Here is a 21,460-nt window from a genome sequence, read left to right on the forward strand (position 1 = left end):
CCTCCTCCTGCTCAGCTTTGTAGGTTGATATGTTCAGTGCAGCCATTTCTGTACCTCACAAAGAGCACAGTAAAAAATAAACATCTCACCTGAGTCTGGCAATCACCTCATCTCTGCTGCTCCCAGCAGCAGCTCAGATGTGGGTGGAAGGTGGCTGTGATCCTCAGACTGCCCATGGAGTGATGTGTCCTGCTCCAGCACTGTCCTAAGAGGACAGAGCAACAGAGGAGCTGCTTCCAGCTGTTGGTGTAAAACAGCTGTAGTGGGGGCTGCATTTTGTGTGAAATTTTGATAAAATGTAGAAGCAAACTTTCCAGAGGCTAAGCTAAATGTAATGCCAAGCAGAGGATTTTTAGCCTTACTGATGTATGGCAATGCTACAATTCCTCATAGGTTTTCTGAATACTAGAGAAGAGTTATGTTAGACCAGTAATGACTGCAATAAAAAACCCCAACAAAGTAAAAATGAATAAACTGATTTTTTATTTAATTTGTTAAGAAAAAAAGGAGCCTTGAAGATGAAATGAATACACTGCTGCTTGCCTGTAGTTGCTGAATCACATCCTGCTCCATCCAGAAGTAACTACATGTTGGCATCTAAATGGCTGTTGAGTCACCTCTGCAATATGAACTGGTGATTTACATTCATACACCAGAAAAGTGTCTGTGTTTAATAGTGAAAAAAAAAAACCAAAAAAACCCTCAAACACCCAAAGTGGTTTTTGCAAGAGAATGTTCCAGAGGAAAAATCTCTTGATGGGGTTAAGATTTCTATTGCCAGCAGACAGGCAAAAGCTTACAAGGCCCCTGCCCTGTGTAGCTGCTGGGAGAAGGTGCAGAGGTGAGAATATTTCCCAGCTGCAGTGTTGGCCAGGAACACATCCAGGAGGCTGCTGCTGGAGGTGCAGGAGCAACAGCTCCCTCCTTTTTCTAAATGCATGGTCCCAAAACCTGAAGCAGAGCCTGGGGAGCAGACTGCTACAACTACTGGCAGAGCTTGGTGCCAGCACTGTGCCCAGAACACCGTGACCGTGTTTTCTGTGTGTGTGCCTCCCCTCGCAGAGAATCAGCCCTTTGTCTGAACGACTCCTTTCTCCGTCTCTTTTCTTTCTGAAGTTTTCAGTTGGTGACTGGGAAGCGGGGAGGGGGAAGGGGGGGCCAGCCTGCAAAGATGAAGCAGCTCATGAAAAGAAAGCTGCTGAATAGGCAGATTGTTTTATCTGGATGAGTTTTGTGTTCCTGACTCTGTGTTGCAAGGGAAGGTACAGTACAAACAGTGTTCTGGCTCACACGCTCCTGCTTCAGCCAGGAGATCACTCCTGCTGCTGCTGCTCAAAAGTCCTGAGCGTGTGTTATCTTTTTCCCCCTCCCCCTAAAGGTATCTGTTTGCTGCTGATGGCATTTCTGTTTATCCAGGGCCCTGTTGACACTGTAAGCAATGTGAACATGTCTCAAGGATTCTGCAGCTTTGTGCACCCCCACAAAGTGGTATTTCCTATGGCTGCTGACTCCTAAAGGGTCCTGTGTTCCCAGCCTCAGCAGTCTGGAAAGAAACCTAGAAAGCTGAGGATAAAACATCTCAGTGCGGTTTAGGAGGAAATGTGGAAGCCCAGGCTTGGAGTGGGTATCCCAAATTGCCCTTCAGTGGCTGAATCTTCTCCTGCTTCTCTCTTCTTCCAGCAGAAAACCTTAGGAACAGCTGAGGCTCTGGTCAGCTGGTGGTTGCTTTGGCTGCCCGTGTAATCCCAGGCTCCAACACGAGATGTGGTGATAGTCTTTGAAATGGAGAGGCCGTGGCCTCTGTATTATTAAAGGTCATCAGGCGTCTGGTACGAGCTGAAGGGACTTTGTGCAAGCAGAAGAGAAAAAAGGGTGTATAAATTTTAAAGGAAGAAAAGAAGAGGAAAAAAATTATGGTAAATTTAGTGCTTCAGGTTCAACACGACATGGAGGGATAGAGGGTGGGATGTGTGTGTCCAGGCAAAATAATCCTGATTAAATAAATCCTGTTGATTCAGGGCCCTTGAAAAGAAAATTCCTCCTCTAATGTGACTGGTTTGGTTTTTTCACATCCAGAATTGTGTCAGTGAGACTCTGAAACTCTCATCAGTGGAGGGGGAGAGGAATGGTGCTGCTGGGCTTTTCTTTGCTGAAACTGTAATTTAAGAATAAGGGGGGTTTTAGGGCTGCTGGAAGTTTTCTGGTGTTTCATCTGAGAATAAAGTGCTAATGCATGTCCCCACTGAAAGGTAGGAAGCCAGTGAGCAGGACTCTCCTCAAACACAATGGCTCTATCTTGCTCTGTTATGCCACAAAGGAGTGGCTTGCTTAATCTCTGAAATTAATAGAGCAGAGAGGAAACGGCTCTTAAAGAGATGTGTGTCTGCTTCCTTCCTGTGCGGAGCGTGGGGAGCCTGGGTCGCTGAGGCAATGTCATTTCACATAACTAGAGGGCTCTTCTTATAAAGGACAATTACAGTAAGTCTAGCAAAGCTGGAATTTTTGACTTTTCAGGGTTTTTTTCCCTGCTAGGGTGGCGGGGATTTTTGTTCAAAACCTGGTATATTATTTTGGTGGAAGATGATGCTGTGAGAGTTTGTCCCACATTTGCTTTCTCTCGAGATTGATGGGGTTTTTTGGGGGAGGGGAGGAAGCGGGGGGGTGTCTGCCTGTTGTTTAGTGACATCAGAGAAAGCAGCCTGCTGCTCCATTCCCTGCCACACTTAGTACAAGAGTCTAAATGTGTTTTGAGCTCTTGTCCTAGGAGAATGTCAGTTCAACCAGAATTAACGGAGTGTATTCTAGTAGAACAGCTCCTTTTTCACACTGTGTTGGCCCTTTATAGCAGTGTGTTACTCTTGGTGTGAAGCCAAATCGACTGATAAGCAATGCACTCGATTTTCCTGCACGTGGTCCAGGCTGTTCACATCTATACAAACATTTTCAGCTTTAGGAAAAAGACCTAATGCTCACAAAACTAAACTCCACGTAGCCACTCTCACTTCAGAGGGAGGGAGAGAGAAAAATTGGCTTCCCAAGAAGCCTTCAGGATTTTTGAATTGCTTCAGGGAGAAGGATGGGGAGACCAGGAAGAGATGCCATGGGGACCAGGGCTCCTGGGTACCGTGCTGCCTCCAGCCCATTTGATTTGAGTACAGAGAGATGCTGCTCAGCATGTTTCAGGAACTGACTTTAGTTGGGCAGATGGTGCTTTGCTCTGCTTTCATTCCATAACTTTTGTTAATAATTTATATGTGGTACTGCACATTAGAAATATACCTCCAACTCTGCATTTGAAACTGCTGTCTAGAGCAGCATAACATCATCCAGCCATGTTGTGTATCTTGTGCATTTATTAAAAAGAAAGGGGGTGTGGATTGTGTGAGTTTGGAGTCACAGTCAGGGGGAATCTGTAATAAAATGGCTATCTGTAAAGTGCAGGACAGTTTGTTCCCTCCTAGCAACATGATGTATTTTACATATGAACAATAGTAGGTTGCTTTGCACAAAATGTGGTTTTGTTATTATCAGTGCTGCCACCCCTTGTCCCTCATTTATTATGGGACTCACTGCAGCAAAACTGCCAAGTTCTTGGTGCTTTTTCAGCTTTCATTCAGCCGCATGATTTGTAATGACTGTGGTGAGCTGGGGAGAGGAGGAAGTTTAAATTTGGGCAGTTGTTCATCTATCTGCAGCTAACGAGGCATCTAATTTCTATGCAAATCTGATACAGCTTTACCACAGCCCTGGCTGTAAGTTCAAGTATTCTGTCGTATTTTTCAATATTTTTCTGCACCTTTGCCATTGCCAGTGTGTTTTAAGCACCATCTATTTTGGATTTTATTTATCTAAAAAAAGAGGTGGAGAATTGGCTGGTATCAGTGCTGCTCACCAGTGGTATGGAAGGCTCAGCAACCCTTGGCTGCCTGGCCCCACATTGCCCATGGCTGCTCTTACCAGGTACTGGAAAGGGCCATTATTCAGTGGGGATTGTATTGCTGCAGTGTCCTTTTCCTGTTGAAGCCCTGAGCAGCTACATCCATCTGTCCCAACCACCACTTCAGTGCCCTGCACAAAATTCCCCTTCCAAGGCGGAGCAGGGAAGCATGCTAAAGCTTAGTTTCAGAGTCCCTGCAGGCTCCTGGGGGCAGGGACCAGTTTTTCTCCTGGTTTCAGGCAGGTTCCCAGCCCCAACCATTGTGACCTTGTCTGTCTTGCAAGGAATCATTGTGCTCCACGCAATCCTGCCTGGGAACAGGCGGCAGCGCAGCACAAGGTGGGACGGCTACAGTTTAAAATAGAAGATGGCATAATGAAGTTCTTAGGCTAAATGCCAGTGTAAAATTAGCATTTAACTTCCCCCTTAGAATTTGCCTGTTAATTAGGTATCACTGTCTATATTGGAGTCATTTTTAGAAGTTGTTACAGTAATATTAACATGAGTGAAATGCATTGCATGAAATTATATTATGCATCAAAGTTTTCTCCTGGTGGGGGCTTAGATCATCCAGCCCAGCTGGGAATGGTATTATTTTACTTGTTCTATTATAGATATCTAGACACATACACAGCCCTCAGACCTAAAGGAATGTGTCTGCAAGGTAAAATAATAAGTGTATACCAGACAGTCCACAGGATTAGAAGGCTATTTAAATGAGAAGAAAAATTGGGGGACAGAGATGAGAAGGGAAGGAATTCTATGCCTTGTAACAATACCGTATTTACCTTCCAGTTAGGACTTCTCAAACTGGATCAGGGCAGTGAACTTTTTCTTTTGAACATATCAACCTATAAAGCCAGTTTTTAGCATCCCAGAGCAGGTTGGACAGAGGATTTTTGTTACATGCTTTCTTTGGACTTTTTTGTTTTAAAATAAATCTTAATGCGGTGCCTTTCATGTATTTTGATATCAAGTTTCACCAACTTGCAGAAAGTTTCACTTCTGGATGTTTCCCCAGAATAGATGTATAGATTTGGCACTGAACTGTTGTTGTTGGGCTTCCCTCTGCTCCAGGACCTTTCTGAAATCCTGGAAAAGTCTGGGGTCCAGTGTGTGCAGGGCTGCCTGTTCTTGCAATGCCTCCCATTCCCATGTAGTCACTGTCTTTGGGGCACCCCCATGGTGTGGGGTCCCATCCAGCTGGCCTGTTAGAGCTCTGCCCATTCGTTTTCCCCAGCTCTATTTGTTTTTTTCCTCCTAACCAGCACAGAGCTAGGGGGATGCAGGCTCTGGGGTCCTGTGCCATGCACCACAGGAGTACCAGAAGGCAGCCAATTTGCATTTTAATAACTCCCTCATTATGTATTTGTCTGATCCTGTCAATATTTTGCATTTTTTTAAACTTTGCTGACTGCAGACATTGTGGGCTATCAAGTCGATAATTAGATTGCCTTATTTTAAACACCTCGGTTATAAATCAGAGCAGCCCGATTCTGTAGCCCCGTGCTTGTCTGGAGAGCAGCTGGCCTATATGTGAAAGGCAGAAGATTTGAGGAGAGCATTGCACACAGATTTGCTCTTGTTAGGAATGCCTTCAGGAACATACTTAAAACGGTGAGGGGGAGGGGCTCAATTGTTTTTCAGAAATAAAAATTACAGAAATTAAGTCTTCATCAGAGGACACAGCATCACCTTTCCTGTCAAGTGAGTATGGTTCTTCCCATACCAAGTAGGAGTGTTGTAAACCTCACCTTCATTTTATTCCACCTGCCTTATGAGGTGGGGTGTTTTGTTTCACGTAAAGCCTGAGCTAGTGGCAGAGGCATTAAATGCAAATTGCACCTTGAGGACACCCCCTTGAATCACACAGCACAACTTGTACTGCCATTGATGCTGGGTTTATCTCAATTGTTGTCTCAGGCTTTGGAGTTATAAATATTTGTGTTGAACATGTACTTTCTCTTCCTTGTAGTACAGTTATTTGTATTGCATTTGTGGGGTTTGAAAGAAGTCAAATATGGAGAGTGCAGAAACAATAAAGTCTCTATTCATGTCTGGATGCACTGGTATGCGGAAAGTGAGGGTGAGTGCTGGTGCTGCTGTAAAAAATGGGGAGATCATTTCATCCTCAAAAGAGCAAACTGTGAGTGGATACACAGAGAAATGTCCACTGAAATCAGCAGCAAAGTTTCCAGTTGTTTCACCAGCTCGGGTCCAGTTCTAAAACTGAATACAGATTGTTCTGAGTATAGAATATCCTAAAGACAGATTTCAGAGAGGAAAAGCCCAAGTTCTGCTTTTATTTTAAAAAATATTATTGATGACCAATACCCAAACAGAAATGTGTTTGATGCATGGGGCGGTGGAGAGCCTACACCAAATAAAATCTACAGCGGGTACTGAAATGTGGCAAAGTGGGAGCTGAGAGGACATCAGCACAAAGGAACCCCCAAGAACAGGTGGGCACAGACAAGGGCAAGGTTTACTTCTTCAAATTTGCATCAGGAATAAAGGGACAGTTGTGTGCACATGCATTGGGAGGAAAAGCATTATTAGAAGCTGCATTATTTCGCCTACTGTAAATAGTTTTTTGTTCAGCATGGAAAGACAGCAGCTCTTCCTGGGGTTATTTGCTTTTCTCGTGTGACTGCTTGATGGTTCAGCTTGTTAATGGACCAGGTTTCTATTAATAGTGTTTAGTTGTTTGACAGAAGCCAGGAGCTTACTCTGTGCTGGTGAAGGCTGCCACTGTTTTTTTATATGGAGATATACATGTTTTTAAGGGGTAACAGAAATTCCTCCTCGTTCTTGGATTTCTCTTAGAGTTAGGCACAAATCATCAGAAAATAATGGAAATGTACTTGAGGTTAATTCTCCTTCCTCCCCATTCAATCCATGAGCTTCTGCACATTTTAAGGAAAAAAGTTTGGCCTCTTTCAGAAAACGCAAAACTAATGCACGTCAGTGAGAGATCCAGACCATGGCAATGTGAGAGCTATGTAGGAATCCCGTAAGAACTTCATTTTGGCATCATGAAATGGGCAGTCCTGAAGAGCCCATGGTTTTCAGAGTTGCTGTGCAAGAGCTGCCCAAGGTGCTCTCCTATCTCAGCCCCATCCCGAGAGGCACCCACCACCCTGAGCCCTGGGAGTGGGGGCACTTAGTGACAAGCAGAATCTCACCTTGCACAAGTGCTTGGTGAGGAAACCTGGTGACCCAGCTTGTGGCCAGCTCATTTTTCCCGGGAATGCCATTTTCTTGGCAGAGCTGAGGAGCAGGGCCTCATGCTGTGCCGTGGGCGCAGCTTGCTCCCAGGAGCCAGGAGAGCTCCTTCCATGTCCCACACTAGAAACGCTCTGTTGTAAATGAGCAAAGTTTGTTTTCAGGGAGTTGCTCATATTGACGCTTCTGACTTACTGTCTGTCTTGTTACAGAGCAGATTTGTCTCACAGAAACCAGGAAATGCTGTGTAAGGCAACACGCAGCTGGAGCAGAAACTTCCGTAAATCAACAGTCTGCCCCAATGTCACCCCGCTGCTCCCATGTGTTATTTTTGATGTCTTGTTGTGTACTAAGAAAAAGTATACAAATTCAAATTCAGTATTTCAAATGCAAGCAGAAGGAGGGGTTTTTTCGTGCTGGAGGACTGATAAATTGTGGTGCATTTTTTCTTTAAAGATACACTTGACATTTATCTGTCCTTGTTCGTATATAATGAATGGGGAAAAAAAGAGGGAAACTATATTTCAACTTTAGGTGCTCAAGAGGAGAAAAGAGGTAGTTTTACTAGGAACGACGTGCTATATCTGATTACAATTCCTTATTCTTTAGGCTGTCATTTATGCCTGGATAAAGTAAATATAAAATGATGCCAGGTTAGAACAGTGCTATTTTAAATACATTGTCCAAACAATTGTGCAAAGAAACAAGGTGAAGGACTAATTCTGTGTTGGTTTTCTGATTAGATTTTTAAATAGAAGCAAAATTAAGATGACTGTAAAACGGAGAAATATAACAGCTGAAACATGCTAAGCAATGTGCTTAATCAAAGTACACCTTTCTTGTTCTTCAGCACCTCTCATGTCTGTATGGAGCCCAAATAATATCAGTTCTTTAACAGTTTATACATCAGTATCAGAAGGAGTATAAAATAGGTCGAGATTTTTTAAAAATTTTTGTTGATACTACCAAATTCATGCAGTATAAATACACAGTACATTTTAGATTTGAGTACAAATAGGTATAAAACAGGGTGTCAGCCTATTTCATTAAAATAATTAATGTGTTTGGCAATGTGTTTGGCTTTCTCTTTGGTTTTGGCTCCAGATCTGACTCAAATGTTTGTGCAAGAAAGGCTGCACTAAAAAGTGCAAAGTCAGGTTTTGGAGTGCTCAAATGTGTCATGGAGGGAGGGGGAAGAATTGCTGCCATACATAAGGTTGGTGTTTCCTGCCCGTTTCCTACATCATGTCTGGTAAATGTAGTGACTGAAACACAGGAAACCAGGTGCCATTTCTCTGCAGTCTCTTCAGTTCAGTAGGAAGTAAGTTACTTCTGAAGAACTGGAGATCTCTTGCCCCACAGGGGTGGGATGAGGTGCACAGGGCTGGGTGTGTGCCGTGGTGAGGAACCAGTGGTGCTGGTGGCACTAGGAGGGACACTGCTGAGCATTTGCTTCAGCAGAGAGGTAGGCCCTCTGACAGGAACTTGGGAATGAGAGGCTGGTGAAATGTATTTGATGACCATAATGTTGTGCAGGAAATGCTGTCAAGGGCCTGGCAGGGTTTTGAATAGGTATGGATGGAGGTGAGGGGTTGCAGCCTTGGTAAGCACTTGGAAGTACTCAAGTTAGTGCATTTGAAGAAGTTTCATTTCCTTCTACAGAGCAGTACCTGACAGCCTCTGTGCCAATGTGAGATGAAATGGTTACCCTCAGCCACTTTGTAGTGGCTCACCTATCTCCACTGAGTTTGCAGTCAGTCAGTGCTTCTCAGCTGGGATTCAGCCACTTCCACCTGAGAGGCTGTCATTTCTTGCAGAGGACAGTCATTTTACTGTGCCTAAGATGTCCTTAAGGGGACCTTCTCTCAGTAGAATTCCACTTAAGATTGCTGGGACTACCTGAGCACAGCACATGCAATGTCCTGCTGAGGTCCCAGTATGTCCCAGCCAGGTGGGTTGCATTAACACAGTGCCCACCCAGGCCAGTTAGTCCCAGAGCTACCTCAGTGGCCTTGGCTTCAGGATCTCTGAGCCCCAGGGGGGGAATATGGTCTGAAGTGATGAAGTCATCTCAAGCAGCTCTGTTGAAGTTAAGTGAACCTCCTCTCTCTGGATTAGTGTTAAACTAATTGAAGGTGCCCCTTCAATTCCTCGAGTGCTCTGAAACTTGAAGGTGGGCACAACACAGCGTTTAGTGACAGATGAGAACGCTTCCAGGAAATGCAAACTTTAATTCCCTGTTTGCAAGGTCCTTGCAGCTGCCCAGGATCACTCCATGGTGCCATCTGGACAGTCGTTTCCTGATGGTTGCAGCAGTTAAATCCTCACTAACCCGTGTAACGAGAGCTGAAAGAGGAAGTTCCATTCCTTCAGGAAAAAAAAAAAAAAATTAAGAGCTACCTGCCCTCCAGCTGTATGGTTGGGGAGAATTCATAGCTGTTGGTTCAGGTTTGCACAGTTTGGTGAATGGCTGTGTGTGCTGGCCTGGGCAGCAGCTCTCTGTTGGCTGCCAGCCAGCCAGCCCCTCTCTGGACAGGGCGTCCCAGGGCGCCCCTGCTGGTGGCTCAAACCCTTTTCACAGGATTCAGTGGCAGCTGTGATAAATTTATGTCACAAAATAGTTTTGCCTTCACTTTCAGACACTGTTCTTGAGCTTGAAAAATTTTAGGGGAAGTAGTGTAATTCTTGTGGGTAAACTGAAATGTCATAGCTAAAAAGCAGCAACAGGTTTGTCATCCTAAACTAGGTACACACAGTTTAAGTGTTCTGACCTTTCAAGAATGTGTTTGTTCAACTTCAGACATCGTGTCTGTATTATAAAATAGAAGGGTAATTAAGTGTTGATGTTCAAAAGCATACAGTGAGTTTTCCTGTAATATCATTGTTTCTTAGTAAAGGCCAAGTCTTGTAACCCACATTTCTCATTTAAGGAGCCCTTACTAGGGTAAGGACTAGAATCCAGGGTGCCAGTCTTGCTCTCTTGGTGGAGGGAAAGCCTCTACTCATTTGAAAATTTGTCCTTTAAGAAGGGGCTCAGAAAAAAAAAAAATCAAAGTACCTGCAGGGTTTTTCAGTTTTCTCCTTAACCAGATGCTCATGTTGCATAATGTGAACACTTGGGACCAAAAAAAGTGATACTCTGAATTGAATTTGTGTTATGCTTAAAAGGAAAAAATAACCAGAACAAAAAAAAATGGGCACCTGTACGTTGTAGACATGGTGTATTGCAGCCATAGTGCTTGGTACACGTTGCTGCCTGGCCACTGCCTCTTGTGCATTTCTGCTCTGGTGCTGCTGCAGAGCCAGGGGACACCCTCCTAGCCCTGGTACTGTTTCTTCAGTTCTCACCTCCCAGACATACAGCCACATCTGTGGTGGGGTAGGGGAAGCAAATGAACACATTCCACAATCCACGTTTGTGTGGAAAGTCCATTAGTGTTTAAAGAGTTCCAATAAGAGAATATTTGATCTCACATAGTATTGGGAGAGAAGATAAGTGAAATGGGGAAATGAGGAGTCTGTTTGTAAAGCACTCACAAAGTCTAGGGTTTTCTGAGAGTTTTTAGGCTATCTTGTCCCCTTGAAATTAAATTACAGCCAAGTGTCTAAGTTCATCTGCAATGCTTAGCTAAGACACTTAATGAAAAAAATAGTTCCTTTACATAATTCCCTTCCTTTCACCATTAACAGGATATATGGAATTCCATCAGTACTTCCTCTGTAAATCAAGATATTGGAGGCTATTGTCTCCATGTGCAGCTCCAGCTCACTGTGCAAAGCATTTCATATTCAAAGCTTCAAAGGTCAATCATCTGATTAATACTCCCATTCCCCCGATGAGTCTTTTCTCTCTTTGTGGTATCCCTGTAGTTTTGAAATGCCTTATGCAGATGACTCTGAAAGCATTTCCTATGCACTCAGGGTTGACACAGCTGCTGCAGCTGCATGTTGATGCTGCACCCATTGCAAAAGTTCCTAAAGGGAGTGAAGGAGGGAGCTCCAACCTTCCAGGAGGCTTCTGTGAGATAGTCCCACTACAGCCAGCAGTAAGTTTCAAGCTCTTTTTCCCTGCTGCAGTTCATCTCCCCAGAGTTTTACAAAGAGACCAGGACCACGTAAAGTATTCCCAAGTGGAGCAGCATGCTTCAGCCTGTGTATTCCAAACTACCTTCTCTGTTATGACAGATAACTGCGGTCTGGCTACAAAGTCTGTATCAGGGATTGGTAACCCTCCAGGATGGTACTTGGCACTCAAGAGCTAACACATGTTTTTGTTACATGAGCATGAGTCTAATAAAATGGCTCACTGGTTTAATATGCCCCTTTGTAAAAACAAGGCGCAGTTGGATTTAGAAATTGTGATGATTTGGCAAGTTCAATTATTAACTTCTCTTGCAGGGTTAAGCTTTGACCAGAAATTTGCCATGAACCCATAGGCACATCCTGCTAGGAAACAACATGCAGAAATCCTTTGCTGTCCTACTTGATTTATCTGCACAGTGCAAACTCGAAGTGTAGAGCTGTATTTTCCCCCAAGGAAGTCACAGCAAGCTCCATCACCACTCCAGAGCAGAATGTGCTGAGGTTTTATTGTTCTTGTGCTTGAAAATATTTCTGCTCTGCTCAAGACAATGCATCTTAGGAAACTGTAGAGGGTCCTGAACTGGTCTGTTTTATACTCTGCTTTCACCATGTTTTGGGAGAAAAGTTGGAATGTGGTGAAGAGCCTGAGCTATGTTAGCTATGCAGTGTCCTGTGGGATTGTTTGTGAACACAGCAGCTAAAGATAGGAGTGCACCACAGAGATGCTAAAAATACTGTCCAACTCTACGGTGCTTGTTTAGCATTTGGAGCGCTATAGTTGGCCTTACACAGACAAAGGGAAGATGCAGTTTTGCAATTTGAATATGCAAATGAAGTCCTGATCTTGCAAATGTGCAATCATATGCTCAAATCTGAAAAGGCCACTTGTATTCCTGAAGTTAAGCATTGGCACGATTAAGAGTTTAATCAGTCAAATACAGTGTCATCAGAAGTTAGTGTGATTGCAGTGCAGAGGCTTTGCTTCAAAAAACAGCCAAAAAAATCACGTTGTGTGATTGAGAGCAGATCTTTACATTCCACATGTTGATACTTGGAATTGTGTTGTCTTATAAATCATCTCTTATTAACGCAGTAGGTTGCAAACAGTTTCTTCTTTACATTTATATGCATGATTTAGTAAACAGTATTTTAATATCAGTAGGAACACATGCTATGCTTCATGGCTTTCAACCGTGTGACCTTTCAAGGCAGAACAAAAGCTTAGAAATTAGAGTTTACATAAAACTGAGAAGTGTAGAAAGCTTAAAAGGCTGTGTAATTCACTTCTGCAGCAAGAACACCATTTTCTCTAATATTGTTTGCATAAGTCAGCATTTATGTTGTCAGTTTGCAGTGATGAATGTGTGATTAACATTGCTTCTAGGACAGAGGGGAACTGGTATCTATAGCAAGTCAAGAGGTTCTCTGGTTACAACCCAAGTAACTTTGGCATTGCACATTCTGGCAGAGAGAATTTCTCCAACTCCTGTGTATTTTTAATTCACTCCTTTGGTTAGGAAGAAGGAGCAAAGAGTGAAATGTCATCCCTGATGAAGTCAGAGTCCCAAAATATTCATAGAATCATTTAGGTTGAAAAAGACCTAAGATCATCAAGTCCAACCGATTTATTTAATTGAGGCCAAGATTTCAGCAGCTTTATACAGAACACAGGCTTCAGGACTGGAATCTGTGTTTGGTCTAGGGTTCATAGTACCACTGACATGCAGAATCCCTTTAAAGGTCCCTGGGTAAGTTCAAGAGCCATGCTCAAAGAGCAGGTACTACAGGAGCAAGAGCTGCGGTCATCTCCCTGCTGCAGGAGGAAAGTTGTGTACAAACAGCATTTTTCCAATGAATTGTTTTCATCTTCCAGCTGATGCACGCTGAGAATAGCAGAGGTGCTGGGTTGGTAAAGATGAAAGTGGTGGGATAACATGAAGTAGTCAGAAACAAATTAAATATTCATTCCTCTGCCTTACAAAAGATTTCGGCTTCTGGCCGTTATACAGACTTCTCTCTACACCCATTTTCTGTGGGACTAGATTGATTATCTTTTTTCTCTAAGTGAGGCTTGTTTTTTTGGATCTGTATTAATCAATATCCTGTTTATTGTTTCATTTTCTGAAAGACAGAGAACATCAAAGGAGCAGGAGAGGAGCTGTTCAGAATGTTTCTTTCCTTGCCCACTTGTTCCATCCTTCTTAAGAGTTGTGCTCCAGTTTTTGGTACCACTTAGGAGAAACCTCAAACTGCTCTTTTAAATATTTTGTCCTGCCTGAGCCCAGAGGAGAGCTCTAGGTTCAGTAATAGATCATTTTCCAGTGCAGGCAGTCAGCAGAAGGGCACTGGGCTGGCAGATGTGAGGGTGCTGCTCTCAGCATTCAGGGCAGCCACACACAGGAGGCTGGAGCTGTTATTCTTTGGAGGAGTAAGTGTGAATACTTCAGCTGTTGGAATAAAAATGCCCTTTTTTCAGACTGAAATTGCATTGTTTCTTACTGTTCTGTGAGTTTGAAAGCATTTTGTCCCTAGGTTTGACCTAATTGGAGGCTCTGCCTCCAGGCTATTAATTCCCCAATGATACCTTTTGACAGAATGGCACCTGTAGTTTGGTAAAACCACAGGACTAAATCTTCTGAGATTTTAAAAATATAATACAATATGTAGCAGAAAAGAAGGGTCAGACTGGGTTTTATCTGCTTATCTAGTAAATGGAGAACCTACCTCATAATTTAGGAACACGTACATCCTGTTTCTTCTACTTGTAGTCATTGCATAACTGTGCCAGTGTTAGGGGCTGAAAAAGAAGAGAGAAAAGTATCTTACAAATCCTGGGAGACCCAAGTAGCAAAACCATCACTTTTCGCTCAGTGGAGAGGATCTGCAGTTCTCCAACCTAGATATTGCTGTGAGAAATTAATGTAGTCTACAAAATTACTGCAAAGTGTTCCACAGGACTTTGAAATTAATGGACTATAAAAAAGATATAAAACAATACTGCTGGTATTAAAACTGAGCTAAGATGAGGTAATACTGATGGAAAGGCATTGAGTCTAAGATTGATCTTGATTTACAGCCAGATATGAAAGAATTGCTCTTGTACTACAGCTTAAAACCAAGAGGCAAAGAACTTGTTCTGTCTTCAGATGTCTAGTTAATAACACTTGTCATTAAATGGAACGTGGAAGTCACAGCCAAACAATATGCGTGACGTGATTGCTGTAAGTCTTCAGATGACTAATTGCAAGGCATCTGCACAGAGATCTCCTGCTAGCAGCACAACACAGGAGCAGGCAGTAGTCCTGTTCTTCCAGATCCATTTGTCAACGGCAATTTTTCTCCTGGAAAAATTTCCATTTTAACAGTGACATTAATACCGAAAGCAGATGAATTGCTAAGGAAAGACAAGATGGGAAGGCTCTGAACATTTGTTTTGATAGGGCAGATCTCTGTTGGTGCCTACCAAATGAGTCTGGTAATTCTGTCTGACCTGAAAAGTATAAAAGCTGCTGGTTTTCTTCTTTTTTTCATTTCTTTATAATGAATGGTGCTTGGCCTCTTGCATGCATCTTGCTTGTGTAGGATGGCAAAATAGGTATATTCTTGGCTATGTCTTTTTTCTCCTTGGAATACATCCTGCATTGATACCTTTATTCAGACATCAGTGATGTTTCCTGTGATTTTGCACATGGGTAATTAGAAAAATCTTCTTCATAAACTTGGTGCTCTGCAGGCTGTAAGTTGTTCCCTTTGAAAGCAAGACATAGATCACACATATTTCTATCATTATAAGTGTAATTGCATTCACACAAATCAGTGAATGGGAAAATCATATTTGTAGTATTTTCTTCCCCTTAATTCTTTGTTAAAATTTAGAAGAAAAGAAAGGTAATACCTTAGGCTCGTGGTAGTCCAAGGTGAATTTCCTGTTAGTTTCTGTGGCTTAAGCTTATTTTGAGATCACATTATTCTGGTTTTGTGCAGTCATGATGTTTGGTGTTTGGGATTTCTGTGCTTACCAGCTGAAGGGCACAGTTCTGTGTTTTGTGGTCTCTGACAGTGCACACTCAGGGGGTGTGTGAACACAGCCCCTGGTTCCTTCAGCTTTGCACTCACAACAGGAGTGTGAGATCTATTAAGGAAAAGCACGCACCTTGTTCTTTTCTTTCTCTTTTAACACAGCATGAGGTCCCTGATTTACGGAGGGAGTAACTGGGGAAGGTCTCGATGAGTGGTGCAATGGGGCAGAGGATCAGTGCACACTCCCATCAAGTCAACTGATGCTCATGTACTGAGGGGAGATCAAACTCTCCACATGAAGCAGCAGTGTTTAGGAGGTGATTTACAGGTGCACTTCCAATACCTGTTGTTATTGTATTTGTTTTAAAGGCGGGAGTTGGGAGAAGCTGTAGTGTCAGGTAAAAACAATCCACCTCATGCATACAAGGTGGCTAATAACCAATGTCCTTTCATGGTTAAAGTCACTGCTTACATCCCCGGTTCCTCTTCCTACATCCTCCCTTCCAGCTGCCTATTTCTATGAGCATGATGAATAGAAGGAAACCCACCCTGTGAATTTTCCCTATTCATAATCCTTTCTCTACCACCACACCTCATTACAAACAGATCTGCCACCTTTGCAGACTACAAGTACCCAGCAGACCAAAGTGGACTTTACTCTGGTACTCCTTACCTGAAAAACTGGGGAATTGCAATTTTTAAGCACACTGGTGCATGGCTCTGCTAGCTGGGAACTGCATTGTGATCTGTTTCCTGACACTGTAAAATGACAACTTAATGTCCATCCATGCTCAAATTGCTTGAAATCAGAAGGATCAAACAGCCCAAAGCAGTAGGAAGAATGTGATTTTAGCTTATTTTTAACCTTAGTCTGGAAAAAGTGAGTGGTAGTTTTAATTGCTTGAGCCTCCTTGAGTTCTCCTTGTAGCCTGAGATATGACTTTGATAAAATGTAGTTTATGTTTCTCGTAGTCAGGTACTGCTTTGGCTGCTCACTGGTCAGCAGGAGGCAATTTTTCTTGGATTCAGGTATATAATGTGAATGTCTTTCACCAAACTGCAGCCAGCATGCAGAAACAGAAACCTACAGATGTGCTAAATGCACTTACTGCAGTGCCAGGTCCTGCCGTTCTGGAGTGGGATTGTTGCCCAGGAGCATTTGGGGTTTGCTGGTCGTGTGCAAGCCAGCCTACTACCCAACACAGAGGGTCTGCAAGTAACTGCTCCTTTTTAAAAAGTAATATTTTATATCAGATCCACTTTCCAGCCTTTAAACACACAGGCACATTCTCACTTATTTTTCACCAACTGTCCCTAAATATTAGCAGGACAGTAAAATCTGTCTAGTGTGGATAAATGAGCAATAGGGAGCACAAAACTTTCCAAGCTGTGAATTTAAGGCACAGGAGAAAAAAAATGTGAAGTTTTCTTGTTTTATATGGAAAATTGCCAGTTCCATTTTCTCATTGCATGACTGTTTTTGTCAGAACAGATAGAAACATTTTGGGCTGATGGGCAGATAGGTCTCGCTGAAGCTTGTTGAAGCCACAGAGGCTGAAGTCTTGATCGCTGAATGCTGCAAACAGTTTGCCTCTGGCAAATACATACTTCCAGTTTTGGCAGTGTCTAGTGTTTGAAAGAGACAGACACTGATAGATTCTCTGGTCAGTTCAGTTAAGCAAACCTTAGACTCAGGTTTTATACTTCGCAGAGGGAATAGTTTGCAATATGCCTTGAGAAAATACTGGGGGGAAAAAATACTTCTGTTTATCTCAGGCTTCTGCCTTGCTCAGACCTTCCACCAAAAATTAAAAGTGCTCTATCTGTCAAAATAATTCAGATATGCCAGATCTTAGCAGCCTGTCAGTGACCTGGATTCCCGAGGTGTTTTGCTTTGAAAGGCTTTGTCAAAGCTGCCACCACATTAGCAAATCTCAGGATCTGTGGTGAGACTGATGTCTTCCCCACCTGCCCCATCTCCTTTTACAATAATTTCTTGTCCTCAGTGAAACAAACAGAAAAACCAACACATGGAATTTCCCAAGGTTACAAGGGTCTTGAGACTCTTAGTGAAAGAAGGTTATCTGTCTCCCATTCTGGATATGCCAGTCATGGATCCATGAACATCAGTTTATGAAATCAGGAGAGTCTCTGGCCACGCTGCTGGACACAGGGCAGCTGCTGAGGGGGGGTGTGGATGGCAGCAGCCACTGGTCTCAGTGCTTACTCAAAGAGGTTGTGTGGGTGTGGGAATCACTGCTGTAGGTTGGATCTGTCCATGGCAGTGCGTGGGGTGGGATGGTGCAGATCAATAATCAGCACCTTGCTGTTGTTGTAAATCAAGGCTTGACTCTCTGACCGGCTGAGGCACTGAAATACCTTGCCTAATGTTTTTCCTCTCTCATTTCTGCAGTATGTTGGCCTAAATAGAAATCTCTGGTTAGAGGTGGCTTGTTTCTGATGGAGGGGTCAACTGTGAGGCTGGAGAAACAAGGCTTTCCAGTGCAGGATGCAGGTGCTCCTTCCCAGTTTCCCACCTGCAGGTGAAGGAAGGCATGAGTTCCAGGAGGAGAATTAATTCCAGGACAGGAGGGGCTGTCAGGAGGGCCATGGGGCAGCCTGGCTCACAGGGAGAGCTGGAGCAGCAGCTGAGGACAGCTGACATGTTACAAGAGAAGAAAGGCTGAATGCTGGCAAAGCAGGGAGCCAGTCCAGAGATTATGCCCATGTGTGATTGGTTATTAAAATCCAATAGAACCATCACAGTATGTATTTATTAACAGTTTGAACACTCTGCTTCAGTTTTTGCCACTTCCTGCCTTCCTTTGTCCCTTCACTGAGTAAGTTCCTCAAGGCCAGCACCACCTCCTAAGTTTGGTGCCTGATGGCCAAGGTCACCCTTAGAGCGAGCTCAGCTTGAGGAGGGCACAGCCAAGGACTGGCTTCTCCTGCTGAGGCTGCCCTTCCCTCCTTGCACAAGAGAAGCCTGTGGAGCACTCTGCCCGCATGGAGGGAATCAGTTTGGTGCAGGGAGGGAGCGTGTGACAAATTAGCTGTTTGTAACCACAGCTGTGCAGCTTCTGTGGACAGAGCAGCGTAAACATTTATTATTTATTCTGCTTGTGCTGCCATGTCGAGCCCGCAGCGTTGCTCCTGCGTGACTTGGTCCTTCCCAGAAAGACAGCCTGCTGGTTTGGAGAGGACAGTAGTGCTGGGATCACTGCTAAAAGCAAACCTGAGATAATGGAGAACTCACAATCAGATATGCCCTGAATCGGAGAGCTGCCTTTGTTTCCCAGGTATTCCCAAACAGAAGTTAGCCTGTGCATGCCAGTGCATTTTAATGCATTTTGACAATGTCACAAGAGCCCCTTTGTTGCTTGTCTGCTTCGTCCTTGCTTGCACATCTGAATGAAGCTTTCCCATACTGAGCCATAGGCAGCCTCCAACCAGCTTAGGAGAGTGTATGTGTGTGTGTGATGCATTTCTAAAATATTTCCACTCACTTCTCAGCTCTTTGAAACAGAGCTGCCCAATATACTAATCAGCAGAGAAAGGGGAAGAACAAGCTTTGGTGTTCTTCTCTTTTCTGTTGATTTTGTCAAATTGTGTAAAAAAAAAAAGAAGAGGTGAAAGAGTTGGAATAAACTGGGTCCTCCCTGGGGAATCTGGAACCAGATGAAGGAATGTTCTGCAACAAACAACTTCTTGAATTAGTGAGGTCAGGACCTGCTGATCCTAAAAGTTGTAGTGCCTTGTTGATGCTCTCCTGCCACCACTGTGGTTGGCATGTCTGAGCCAGGCAGGGTCCCAGTAACAGGAAATTGTGTTCCTGTCCCCTGCACTGGTCAGGGCTGCCACAGCAGCATGTGCATGGAGAGCAGTCATTGGGAGCTGGGGCTCCTCACAGCCAGCACCAGCTCAGAGTCTGCTGTGTGGAAGAAACAACCACTGAGGTGTCAGTGGGGAGCACTGAAAACAACCTCTCAGCCAGAGCGAGGAGGGATTTCTGTTTATAATGGAAACTCCATGCTTAAGTGCCTGGTGACTATCATCTATTTTTTACATTGGTGATGTGCTTGAAGCAGAAGGATGATGGCACCCAAGTGCCCCTTTTAACCAAAATTATTCTGTGATTTGTTTAGTTGCTTTAAGAAGCGTATCTTTCTCTCTCAAGTTTGGGGCTGTAGTCAAATCCATCTTAAGCAAAAGCAATGTTACTAAATTCTGTGGAGTTATACCTGCCTGCACTGGAAGAAATTGGTCTTCTGGATTTTATAGTACTTGTGCAATACTCCTGGGAAACAGGAATCTTGCTTTTCAAGAGAACATGACACCCAGCTAATTTCATTGCCTCTCTTACAGCAAATCTTCTCGGGAGGGCTAAGCAACAGCATCCTATTTAAAAGTCCTGTCCCAGTTTTGGAATACCTGTGCCATCAGAAAGCTATGGCCTTATTTTAGCTGTTTCTATCTAGTAACAGTCATGGGGAAATGCAGTTTTGTTTCCCTTCACACTTATTCCCCAGTGCAACAGTTAAAGAACTGTTTTTCAGAGTGTTTAGAAAGCCCACATTTTTCCCCGGTAACTCAGAGCGTAGGAATGTCCTATGGCAAGGGAAGAGCTGGCAAGGACATGCATGCCAGCATGTCAGCTGGCCAAGGGTGGGAGATCCCCCACACTTCCTGCCTGAAGGTTCCCAGGGTGCAGCTTGGGAGCACACTCTGTTTGTTTTGGATGTGTGAAGCCCCTGTAAATACTCTCTGTACATGTCTGAGTTTTAAATATATGTAGGTAGTCTCCACCAACATGTTTCAGCCTACACAGGGCAACATCTGTTGAAACATGCAGCTCTGGCTTAATTTTAGCAGAGAAAATGAAGGAAAACTATTTCATCCATCATTAGACTAACATTTGGGAGAAGATTTAGGCCTGGCTCCATTTCCTAAAGCTAAGCAAACTTTGGCCTCATCAGCAAATGTCTGACGGTGCAGCAGCGTCTGGCTGTGACACTGGGACAGGCTCTCGCAGAGCAGCAGTCCTGGCCCAGCACAAACACTGCTGCCCAAGGAGGCTCTCAGTAACCAGACATCGTGCACTGGAAGCAGCTCTCCTCAGTTCTCCCCACCTGTGGTTTTTGAGCACAGCCCATGTTAAGCAATGTGACTGGAGAACACCAGAGACAAGCACTAATAACTCTGTAAGGGACAACTCTTGGGAGTAAAGGGAAAACACCCAAAGGTCTCTTTGCCACAATGCCAAAGCTGCTATGTCTGGTGATGGAGGGTAGATGAAGATCTCCTAAAAGCTGCTCAGCAGCTCATTGTAGTCTGCAGAGCTGCCATGATGATCATGGACAACCAGCTTGTATCCTCTCACTCTCTTCCAAATGTCTCTGTAAACTGGATGGCAGCATGGCAATGTCTGATACTAATCCCAAACTGCATCTACACCCTCAGCAACTGTGGGCACAAATCTGCCATTGTCCCTCTGCCCACGAATTTAGAAACAAGTGATGAGGGGTGTGAGAGCAGCTGAGAGAGCCACCAGGCAGCCCTGCCACGTTCCCAGGTCAGAGCCATACACGCTTGTGGGGCTGCCTGAAGACAGGCTGAACGTAGGGGAGGACATCAGCTGTTTGCACAGTGCAGAGGAGCTGCACATGGTGTGCCCCCCTGTGCCCCACAGCCTTCACACAGCCTGTGGTGACACTGCTGTGACACTGTGGTCTGAGAGCACCAAAGTGCTGTAGTTGTGCAGGGACTGAGGCATAACTGCAGTGTGTTTAAAAATTAGTGTAAAATTTAGAAGTTGGCCATATGCAGCATAGCTCTGGAGTGGATCTGATTATGCTGGGGTTGGTGGGGGGACTTTTCTGTTGATATGAGCTTTTATTGGATGGGATTTTTTAATAGCACTACATGATGGGAAGCACTTGGACTTGTAGCCCAGAGCTGGGAGAAGCTTTACTGGGAGCTGGCTTAGAGGAACCAGTGTTCTTTCACTATCCCATTGCTGATCAGATACTTTTCTATATACTGCTTCCCTCTATTGATAAACAAGGTCATAATGCTTATTTCCCTTAACTTGAAGCAGCAGTGTTAAGGTCTGATTAATCCCGTGACATACAGGTCATGCTTGTTAAAATTGAAAGCCATAGATGATTTTATGTGGAAGAGATTGCCATATGCTGA

The 21,460-nt window shown here is 43.9% G+C and overlaps 1 protein-coding gene across 1 annotated transcript in view; it reads left to right on the forward strand.

Annotated features, from left to right (window-relative positions):
- The window catches only part of MAMLD1 (mastermind like domain containing 1), an 81,207-nt gene that overhangs the window by 24,979 nt on the left and 34,768 nt on the right, over positions 1 to 21,460 (forward strand). The gene's annotated exons all lie outside the window — the stretch shown is intronic.

Source organism: Onychostruthus taczanowskii, unplaced genomic scaffold, assembly GCF_017590055.1.
Source record: "Onychostruthus taczanowskii isolate IOZ18803 unplaced genomic scaffold, ASM1759005v1 scaffold13, whole genome shotgun sequence".
Classification (NCBI taxonomy): domain Eukaryota; kingdom Metazoa; phylum Chordata; class Aves; order Passeriformes; family Passeridae; genus Onychostruthus; species Onychostruthus taczanowskii.